This window comes from Coregonus lavaretus, assembly GCF_964263955.1.
Source record: "Coregonus lavaretus genome assembly, chromosome: 8".
Classification (NCBI taxonomy): domain Eukaryota; kingdom Metazoa; phylum Chordata; class Actinopteri; order Salmoniformes; family Salmonidae; genus Coregonus; species Coregonus lavaretus.
In genome coordinates, this window is record NC_139995.1 from 59,302,468 (window position 1) to 59,314,796 (window position 12,329).

Genomic DNA, 12,329 nt, shown 5'->3' on the forward strand with positions numbered 1-12,329 from the left:
CCACTCACCCAGAGCTCTCTGTTGCACATTTCTGTATACCTGTGCGTTTTCCACAGGTAGCACCTCATTCCCAGCATAAGGCGCTGGTAGATTCAGGCGCGGCTGGGAATTTTGTTGATAAGAAGTTTTGTTTAGCCTTAGGGATTCCCCTTCTCCCTGTTGATGTCCCTTTCCCCGTTCATGCCCTAGATAGCCGTCCGTTGGGTGCGGGCTTGATCAGGGAGGTCACTGCGCCACTTAGGATGTGTGCGCAGGGGGGTCATCAGGAGATGATTCAGCTATTTCTGATCGACTCGCCTGCGTATCCGGTGGTGCTGGGCATGCCCTGGTTGAGTACCCATAACCCATCTATTTCGTGGCAGGAGAGGGCTCTGATGGAGTGGTCTGCCCAGTGTGTGGGTCGATGTTTGGGCGTTTCCGTAGGGGCTACCTCGGTGGAGAGTCCAAACCAGGTGCCCGCATTGCACGTTCCCCCTGAGTATGGGGATTTGGCTATTGCGTTTAGTAAGTCGAGGGCGACGCAGTTGCCAACCCATAGGCAGGGAGATTGTGCGATAGACCTCCAGGCAGGAGCTGCGCTCCCACGGAGCCATGTGTATCCTCTGTCTCAGGAGGAGAAGAAAGCTATGGAGACTTACATAGACGAATCTCTGAGACAAGGATACATACGGCCTTCCACTTCCCCTGCGTCCTCGAGTTTCTTTTTTGTGAAGAAAAAGGATGGTGGTTTACGCCCGTGCATCGATTACCGTGGTCTCAATCAGATCACGGTGAAGTACAGTTATCCACTCCCGCTGATTGCGACCATGACTGAGTCATTGCATGGGGCGCGTTTCTTCACTAAATTAGATCTCAGGAGCGCGTACAACTTGGTGCGCATCAGGGAGGGCGATGAATGGAAGACAGCCTTTAGTACCACCTCGGGCCATTACGAGTATCTTGTCATGCCATACGGGTTGATGAACGCTCCGTCAGTTTTCCAATCATTCGTGGATGAGATCTTCAGGGACATGCAGGGGCAGGGGGTGGTTGTGTACATAGATGACATTCTCGTGTACTCGCCTACCCGAGTCGAGCATGTGGCCCTGGTGCGCAGAGTGTTGCGGAGGCTGGTGGAGCACGACCTGTATGTTAAGGCAGAGAAGTGTCTGTTTTTCCAGGAGTCGGTCTCCTTTTTGGGGTATCAGTTGTCTGCGTCAGGGGTGAAGATGGAGGTAGACCGGGTGTCAGCCGTGCGTAATTGGCAAACGCCAACCACTGTGAAGGAGGTGCAGCAGTTTTTGGGGTTTGCGATTTACTACCGGAGGTTTATCCGGGGTTTTGGACAGGTGGCAGCTCCCATCACGTCTCTTTTGAAGGGGGGTCCGGTGCGTCTGCAGTGGTCTGCTGAGGCAGACAGGGCGTTTGGGAGGCTGAAGTACCTGTTTACCTCGGCCCCGGTGCTGGCGCATCCGGATCCCTCTTTGCCATTTCAGGTAGAGGTGGACGCGTCAGAGGCCGGTATAGGAGCCGTGCTTTCACAACGGTCAGGCGCGCCACCTAAACTCCGCCCCTGTGCTTTTTATTCCAAGAAGCTCAGTCCGGCGGAGCGAAACTATGACGTAGGGGACAGGGAGCTGTTAGCCGTGGTACAGGCCCTAAAGGTGTGGAGGCACTGGCTCGAGGGGGCTCAACACCCTTTCCTCATTTTGACGGACCACCGTAACCTGGAGTACATCCGGGCAGCGAGGAGGCTGAACCCTCGCCAGGCAAGATGGAATATGTTTTTGACCCGGTTTACATTTAAGATCACGTACATCCCTGGGTCACAGAACGGTAAGGCAGATGCACTGTCTCGGCGGTATGACACGGAGGAGAGGTCCGTGGAGCCCACTCCCATACTGCCGGAGTCGTGTCTGGTGGCACCGGTAGTGTGGGAGGTCGATGCTGAGCTCGAGCAGGCGTTACGCACCGACCCTAGTCCACCGCAATGACCGGAGGGTCGGAAGTACGTTCCGCTCGAGGTTCGGGATCGATTGATCTATTGGGCTCACACGTCACCCTCCTCTGGACACCCTGGTATCGGCCGGACAGTGCACTGTCTTAGTGCCAAGTACTGGTGGCCCACGTTGGCAAGGGATGTGAGGGTTTATGTTTCCTCCTGCTCGGTGTGCGCCCAGTGTAAGGCGCCTAGACATCTGCCTAGGGGTAAGTTACTACCCCTGCCCGTTCCACAACGACCATGGTCTCACCTCTCGGTGGATTTCCTTACTGACCTTCCTCCTTCACAGGGGAATACCACTATACTGGTCGTTGTGGACCGGTTTTCTAAGGCCTGTCGTTTGCTCCCCATGCCGGGCCTTCCTACTGCCCTGCAAACTGCCGAAGCACTATTCACCCATGTGTTCCGGCACTACGGGGTACCCGAGGATATTGTGTCCGGCACCGAGAGGTGAGACCAGTGAGCTCCTGAGTGGCGCAGTGGTCTAAGGCACTGCATCGCAGTGCTAACTGTGCCACTAGAGATCCTGGTTCGAATCCAGGCTCTGTCGCAGCCGGCCGTGACCGGGAGACTCATGGGCGGCGCACAATTGGCCCAGCGTCGTCCAGGGTAGGGGAGGGAATGGCCGGCAGGGGATGTAGCTCAGTTGGTAGAGCATGGCGTTTGCAACGCCAGGGTTGTGGGTTCGATAAAATAATGTATGCGCTAACTGTAAGTCGCTCTGGATAAGAGCGTCTGCTAAATGACTAAAATGTAAATGTAAAAATGTGTCTGATCGAGGTCCCCAATTTACCTCCAGGGTCTGGAGAGCCTTTATGGAGCGGTTGGGGGTCTCGGTGAGCCTCACCTCGGGTTACCACCCGGAGAGTAATGGGCAGGTGGAACGCGTGAACCAGGATGTGGGTAGGTTTCTTAGAACATACTGCCAGGACCGGCCGGAGGAGTGGGCAAGGTACGTTCCCTGGGCCGAGATGGCCCAGAATTCCCTACGCCATTCCTCCACTAACCTAACCCCTTTCCAATGTGTGTTAGGTTACCAGCCGGTTCTGGCACCTTGGCAGCAGAGCCAGATCGAGGCTCCTGTGGTGGATGAGTGGGCGCGGCGCTCGGAGGAGACATGGAACGCTGCACACGTCCACCTGCAGCGGGCCCTCCGTCGTCATAAGGCGAGCGCCGATCTCCACCGCAGTGAGGGACCGGTGTACGCACCTGGTGATCGAGTCTGGCTCTCTACCAGAAACCTGCCCCTCCGCCTGCCCTGTCGGAAACTGGGTCGGCGGTTTGTAGGGCCATTTAAAGTCCTGAGAAGGTTGAACGAGGTGTGTTACAAATTACAACTACCTGTTGAATATAAAAGTATTAACCCCTCGTTCCATGTGTCTCTTCTCAGGCCGGTGGTAGCTGGCCCATTCCAAGAAAGTGAGATCAGGGAGACTCCTCCGCCCCCATTGGACATCGAGGGGGCACCGGCGTACTCCGTGAGGTCCATCTTGGATTCGAGACGTCGGATGGGGGGTCTCCAATATCTAGTGGAGTGGGAGGGGTACGGTCCGGAGGAACGGTGCTGGGTGCCGAGGAGAGACATTTTGGACCCGTCTCTCCTGACGGAATTCCATAGTGGGCACCCGACGCACCCTGCTCTGCGTCCTCCTGGTCGTCCCCGAGGCCGGAGTCGGCGCACGTCTGGAGCCGCGCGTCAAGGGGGGGGTACTGTCACGGTTTCGGCCGAGGCTGCCTCTCTTCCTTGTTCGGGCAGGCTTCGGCGTTCGTTGTCTCCGGAATACTAGCTGCCACCGTTGCATGTTTCTATGTTCGTTTGCTTTTGTCTGTTTGTTGTGACACCTGTTCTCGTTTAGTGTAATTAGTGTCCTATAAGTTTCTCGTTGTGTTTGTCTAGTGTTGTGTGTGATTGATTTATTTCTGTCGTGTGTTGTGCTTGTATATTACTTATTCGCTCGGTTGAGCTCTACTCCACTGTGTTGGAGCGTTTTACGCACATGTGTAGTGCGCCTTTTGTTTTGTCGCCTTCGTGCGTAGTTTCGCCTTCGGGCAAGTTTGTTCGATTTTTCCTTTTTGGAAATTGCACTAAAGTCTTTTGGACTATACTTCGGTGTCCTGCGCTTGATTTCACCACTACACCCACCTACAGCATTACTGACAGTTCCAAACGAGAACGATGCTGCTTTCCACTTTGCTTCTTAATATAGGTCATTTATATTTCCATGATTCCAACAGTTCACCCCAAGTGTTTTGACCTATATCCCATGAAAAACCGCCATCTCACCCCCAGTGTTTTGACCTATATCCCATGAAAAACCGCCATCTCACCCCCAGTGTTTTAACCTATATCCCATGAAAAACCGCCATCCCAATATTTGGTAAAAAAAAAAACACACACATAGATTTTTTTTGCCCATATCATGCAGCTCTACTCCCCCCCCATGTCTTGGTTGGTTATATGTTTCACAACCTCTTTAAGCTTCATGGTACAGCCTTTCTCATCATGACAATAAGAACTCTGTTTTCTCTTCGATGACCCAAGTAGCCTACACAATGTTAACATCTTGGTCATTTAGCAGACGCTCTTATCCAGAACGACTTACAGGAGCAATTAGGGTTAAGTGCCTTGCTCAAGGGCACATCGACAGATTTTTCACCCTAGTCGGCTCGGGGATTGGAAACCAGCGACATTTCGGTTACTGGCACAACGCTCTTAACCACTAAGCTACCTGCCGCCCTAGTTTTAATCACAGCGGTCCTACCTACTACACAAGACCCTGAACCATCTGATGTACAGATTGGTTGTGGCCTCTTACTGACCCATCAGCTGCTTGTTGTGAATCCCTTTAGAACACGTAAGTGTGGGCTGTCCTTTGTGGTGTTCAACCCTGTCATTAGGAGCTGTCACCGTAATCACATGCACTGTTACATCCTCTTTTGACCCTATCACGTGGTGTCATTGGTGTGTGTGTGTGTGTGTGTGTGTGTGTGTGTGTGTGTGTGTGTGTGTGTGTGTGTGTGTGTGTGTGTGTGCGGTGGGACACCTGGTTCATGACAACAACCACAGATAAAAACCTTAGGGGACCTCAATCCCTCAGTTGACCGTGTAGGATTTGAATAGGCTGAACTTAATGCCTGCCTAAGTAAGTCTAACGATGGGGTATTTGAGCTCGTCACCTGTTAAGGTGAGTTACAAGCCTTGTAATCTCCACAACAGAACAAACTATTTTGAGGTATGTGGAGCATAAATACTTCACCTACATTACAACCCCAGAGAAAAACCTTAGCGGACCCCAGTCCCACAGTAGTATAAATGTAACTTAATGACTGCCTCAGTAGTGTAATTACCAGTCCACAACATAACAACCCAATTTGAGGTATTGTAGCTAAATACTTCATTTCTACACGCCCACAACATGCCTGCGGTACACTGTCTAATGCTGGGTCCTAAATCTGTCAAATGTGTATATATATTCTTTCTGAAAATCAAGAGCTTTAAATCAACATTCTGTATGAACATTTTGTTTATTTTGTTTTTAAATTCACATAAAACTGTTCTATTCCTTTCATATTGACACCAGATGGCAGGAGACACCAACTTTCCCTATCCTTAAGAACAAGTGACGACTAATTGCTAATACTACTAAAGAAGGCTCACACCTATGCACCTTTAGGTTGATACGTTGTTAAATTGTCCACAATTGTCTGATTGTTTGAGGGCAAACTCACATCAACTTGCTGCACATTAGAATACAGTTCACATTTACCCATACAGAGATCACCTTTCCCTCAGAGTAGACCTATATCTATAGAGATCACCTTTCCCTCAGAGTAGACCTATATCTATAGAGATCACCTTTCCCTCAGAGTAGACCTATATCTATAGAGATCACCTTTCCCTCAGAGTAGAACTATATCTATAGAGATCACCTTTCCCTCAGAGTAGAACTATATCTATAGAGATCACCTTTCCCTCCGAGTAGAACTATATCTATAGAGATCACCTTTCCCTCAGAGTAGGCCTATATCTATAGAGATCACCTTTCCCTCAGAGTAGACCTATATCTATAGAGATCCCCTTTCCCTCAGAGTAGACCTATATCTATAGAGATCACCTTTCCCTCAGAGTAGGCCTATATCTATAGAGATCACCTTTCCCTCAGAGTAGGCCTATATCTATAGAGATCACCTTTCCCTCCGAGTAGGCCTATATCTATAGAGATCACCTTTCCCTCAGAGTAGATCTATATCTATAGAGATCACCTTTCCCTCAGAGTAGACCTATATCTATAGAGATCACCTTTCTCTCAGAGTAGACCTATATCTATAGAGATCACTTTTCCCTCAGAGTAGACCTATATCTATAGAGATCACCTTACCACCAGCACAGATAAGTTACCACCGGCTAAATCTATGACGTTGAAATGCTTATTTACTCTGTTCCCATCTGACTGCGCAATCCACTGTCTCATCAGCCCAGCCAGCCAATTTATAAACTTGATCATCACTATAAAAAGCGTCTAGACATTATCTCACTGTCACGAATTCAGCCGAGGCTGCTCCTCCTCCTTGCTCGGGCAGGCTTCGGTGTTCGTCGTCACCGGAGTACTAGCTGCCACCGATCTATGTTTCTGTGTTCTACTTGTTTTGTCTAATTTGCACACACCTGGTTCCAATTACGATAATTTGTTTCCCTATTTTACCCTCTGGTTCCCTCATGGTGTTGTGCGTGATTGTTCATTGTTTTGTTGTCATTGACATGTTTGTCGGTATTGTCTTCCCTGCGTGGAAGATATGTTATTTACTCTTGACAAGTAAAGTAGCCGTTGACTTTTTATGGATATGTACAGATATATACAAAGAAATATCTGTAGAAAACAGGTAAAACTAAACGAAGTGCAGCTAGTTTGCGGTCTTTCCAGCTTCAGTTTGAAGTGATTGTGTTAGCTGTGTTGTTGGCTAGCTCCTCTGAACAACAGTGTCCTGACGAGATAGCCCATTTTCTACGCCAGGCGAAATTGCGCCTCATTAGCTCATTGTTATAGATGTATCCAAATAAATGTCACGAGAAAACAGCTTAAACAAATGCAAATAGTTATTGTTGTTAATCTGGCTGCACTGTTTGATGTGACTGTAAATTATCCGTAGTTGGCTAGCTAGCAAGCAAGCGATAAGAACGTTGCCAGCCAGTATGGCAATGGAACATTTAGAACGAACGACTGGGTCCATAGATACAGAACAAAAAGACTGAACGACTGGGTCGCGTCCATAGATACAGAACAAAAAGACTGAACGACTGGGTCGCGTCTCTGGCAACGGAACCGATGGAATGAACGACCAGCCGGCTTGGGTAGCAACCCTAGATTTGTGTCGGGACTATATCTTGCGGAAGGATGAAATAGTATGAATAAATTCATCAAAATAATGTTTTCGATGAAAATATGAAGATCATTATTTGAATATGTTGTATAAAAGTGATAATGCCCTCGAAGCCGGTGTTTGGAGGATATATTGGCACGGTTTGCCGGCCCTCGACTTCGTTTCAGGCCAAACAACAACTGTGCCAATATATCCGCCAAACACCGGCTTCTTGGGCATTATCACGTAAACACGTCACCTTTCACTCTTTTAAGAGTAGGTCTGCATCTACAGAGTTGAACCTTTCCCACCACTCAGCCAGTACATGCATGACATCAGTGGATGACGTCGCTGGAATACAACACAGAGGTTCAGATTAAGTTCAATATGATTCATACTAGTCTAACTCTAGAAGTAACCTAACCCATTTCTATTGCCTCCTTGATGTTTGAAGACTGTTTACTCAAAACCCATTTTATTTATATCCCTCTTGAAAAGTAAAGCCAATGAATTTATTCATTAATGCACTGCACTCTTCTCCACCAGATCTTGTTTCTAATACCAGTCGTAGTAAACTCAGTGTGACCCTACGTTACCCTCTAAATTACCACTGAAATATAACCCTTCTACACTTAACATGACACCCTATTCACTACAGAGAGCACTACTTTTGCCCAGAGCGCTGTGGAGAATAGAGTTCCATGGGACCCCCCCACTGTTTAAGTGAAAGACAATATATGTAATTTATGGCAGTCGGGCAAGTTGAGCCTGCTCTGAGAATGTTTTACTGATAACCAAGAATTCCAGTACTTCAAGTACTGCAGTACTATGTATATTTCTGGTCCCTCCCCTATGTGCAGGTGAAAGGCAGGTCATATGTAGCTCTTCTGCATAAATAGCTCATTTACATTTTTGGGGCAAGGGATCGTAATCTTCGGGGGCAACCAGAAATACTCCTGACTTCCCGATGGGCAAGGGCCTTTCAGACTTGAATGTCAATCCCTTCCTGTGGTGTTGTACTCCTTCTGACCTGGAGTCAACTGATGCTATAATCCCTGTCTATCTTCATCTGCTCTTCCCTCCAAAACATCAGATCTCCTGATCTGTCCTGAGATTCCCCTTACGGTGCAGCTAGCATACTGTATAACGATTGTATTACACGTTACGGTGCAGGAAAGGGGAGACTCTCACGAACACGATGGTGTTCTCTGTTTGGCTTTACGACCCCCTAAAAGTTTCAGGAGACTCGTCTGAAGTCGGTACCGTGATGTGCCCAACTTCACCCGTTTGGGCTTCAAACCACTGTTGAAAGTGGAGATTTTTCGCAAACACGATGGTGTTCTCCGTTTTGCTCTACGGCCCCCACAGGTGTCATGGGACTCGTCTGAAGGTAACCAGTACTGGTTTTTAAAAAACAAATGGAAGTATGAATGTAGTTTTGTGCCTACCCAAAAACAGGGGTTAAATATGTGTACAAAAAATATATTTCCTGAGTTTTCTACATCTCCTAGACAAATTTTTTTTTGACTGTCCTTTTTGCCATTTCTGAATGTGTTATTCAATGTGTTACACATTACGGTACAGCCAGCATACTGTATAACGGCTGTATTACACACACTGTAGAGAGAAAGATGTATGTCTCTTTAGGAAGACATATGATGTTTTGATGGAGTTAATTATAAACCATTGACTAGTTTAATCCTTAGCAGACCCCTAGTCTAATCTCGTTAAGGGTGTATGAGATCTCAGGGTGAACTTTCACTGCCTTCCCTGTCCGATGATACTTTCCTAGTACTAAAGACCATCTGCTTCATCAGATTGGGTTGTCAGGGACGACCCCGTCAGTCGTATATCCGTGTCACCCTGTTGCTGTTGTTGTGCACTTTGTGCTTTGTGAAAAAGGCCGGTCAACGACCTGCTTACTGTAATGAAACCAGGTTGAAGGAACAAGTGAATGACTGAAAGATGATACATGTACTGTCAATATAGTGTCAATATACTATCAATATACTCTCAATATACTGTCAATATACTATCAATATACTCTCAATATACTGTCAATATACTGTCAATATACTGTCAATATACTTTCAATATACTGTCAATATACTTTCAATATACTGTCAATATACTGTCAATATACTGTCAATATAGTGTCAATATACTCTCAATATACTGTCAATATACTGTCAATATACTGTCAATATACTGTCAATATAGTGTCAATATACTCTCAATATACTGTCAATATACTGTCAATATAGTGTCAATATACTCTCAATATACTCTCAATATACTCTCAATATACTCTCAATATACTCTCAAAATGTTGTCAATATACTGTCAATATACTATTAATATGCTCTCAACATACTGTCAATATACTATCAATATATCCTCCCGAGTGGCGCAGTGGTCTAAGGCACTGCATCCCAGTGCTAACTGTGCCACTAGAGATCCTGGTTCGAATCCAGGCTCTGTCGTAGCCGGCCGTGACCGGGAGACCCATGTGGCGGCGCACAATTCGTTCAGGGTAGGGGAGGGAATGGCCGGCAGGGATGTAGCTCAGTTGGTAGAGCGTGGCGTTTGCAACGCCAGGGTTGTGAGTTCGATTCCCACGGGGGGCCAGTATGAAAAAAAATAAAAATAATGTATGCACTCACTAACTGTAAGTCGCTCTGGATAAGAGTGTCTGCTAAATGACTAAAATGTAAATATACTCTAAATATTCTGTCAATTCTACAACAGACGGAGGGAAAGAATGAATAGCAGGAAAGGAGAGTTTACTGTCTGTGTTTACTCCCACTACACGCACCCACTGCTGAGAAGTGTCACCATCTGATTGACACAGAATGCCTTCCAGCGATAATACAATAACGAAGTGAGGCAAACCAGTTCTGAGTGCCATTGACGAGATAATCACATCGTGAACATCATGTCTAAGTGAAGGTGGGAATGTTGTCTCGTGAGATAATTGAGAATACAAGCACATTGATGGAAGAAGTTTTATCAATTCTGTAGGACAAAAATATATTATATTGGGGCGGCAGGTAGCTTAGTGGTTAAGAGCGTTGTGCCAGTAACCGAAAGGTAGCTGGTTCTAATCCCCGAGCCAACTAGGTGAAAAATCTGTCGATGTGCCCTTGAGCAAGGCACTTAACCCTAATTGCTCCTGTAAGTCGCTCTGGATAAGTGCGTCTGCTAAATGACTAAAATGTAAATGTAAAAACATTTTGTAAGTTGAGTTGTGGGTTTTATCTAGACGTAGAGTGAGATGGTTAAGAGACAGAACCATAGAGATACACCTTTCTTCCTTCCTACAGATCTCCCACCAATAGAGGGGTGAATAGCAGTTGACTTCAATCATTTACAACAGTGACATGGATATCTTTTAAAGGGTCACAGCACCAAACCATTGGGCCATCACTGCAAAGCAAACACTTGGCACTCTGTAACGAAATATCACTACAAAACAGCATGCAAGACCTGGGTTCGAATACTATTTGACATCTTTCAAATACAGTACATAGCCTGCCTGAAGTACCAGGTGGGCGGGGTCAGGCAGTACCAGGTGGGCGGGGTCAGGCAGTACCAGGTGGGTGGGGTCAGGCAGTACCAAGTGGGCGGGGTCAGGCAGTACCAGGTGGGCGGGGTCTAGAAACAGGCTTAATCAGGCACAGCTAAAGCATTTATAATAATAATAATAATAATAATAATAATAATAATAAATAATAGTCCCCTGTAGCTCAGTTGGTAGAGCATGGTGTTTGCAACGCCAGGGTTGTGGGTTCGTTTCCCACGGGGGGGGCCAGTATGAAAAATGTATGCTCTGTGCTCTGTCGCTCTGGATAAGAGCGTCTGCTAAATGACTTAAATGTTATAATTTTGAATCAATCATGCCACACACCGTGCAGCATGCGTCTCAAATGACACTCTATTCCCTACATAGTGCACTACTTTTGACCAGAGCTCTATGGGCCCAGGGGAACACTAGGGAATAGGGTACTATTTGGGATGCAACGTTATGTGGCTCCTATTGAGTTTCATGTAATCGCTGGGCTGCTTGAGCGCGGGCACGTAGTGCATTCCAAAACAAACAAACAAAGGGTTTCCTTCTTGTGAAAATGTTTTTTATCAATTCTCACCCCTGCAGCTAATTATAGCCCATAATAGCCTTGACAGCCTCAAAGGGGATTTCAGAGGTTTTGTTCCATTCTTGTTAAATTCTGTCAAGCTTCTCAACCACGAATCTAAGAGTGAACAGTTACCAGAGCAAAACAAGGTGAACAACTCCCTACTCAAAACAAAAACGTAATGACATGTGATTGAGGAAATCTGGATACGTCAATTCATCCACAGTTATACGACTTGTCATCTGCTTCAATGCAGGAAAGAAGAATAAATACTGTAAGTTGAACATGTGACGCCAATAAACCATCATTAACTGATCGTATCGGGTGTTTTCCCTCTCTCCTGCTCCCTGATAGGCTTACAGGGAGACAGACACAATAGATTGATTTATTCCTCTGAGAAGGACATTCTTTTTCACAGGCTTGTAGATTTACAAACCCCAAACTAACAATTCATCACACCCAGACATTGACATCGATATCACAGGGAGTTGTATATATGATTTATAGACAAGGAAATACCTCATTCTGACAGTTAATTATACTGGTTTCCCCATTCAGACACCACGCCACAGGGAACCTTTATTAACTGTAACAAGATACCGTTTCCTGTATGGTATTCCCAGTTGCTCTTGCCAACTCCATTGCTCGTTGTCACGCCACATTGGCATGTGCTGAGGCTATCACACAGGGGCATGTAAGGACACCAGGTCACCTGCCAAAGAAATATAACAATAGATTAGATTGTAATATATAATGAGAGAGAGAGAGAGAGAGAGAGAGAGAGAGAGAGAGAGAGAGAGAGAGACAAAGAGAGACAGAGACAGAGAGAGAGAGAGAGAGAGAGAGAGAGAGAGAGA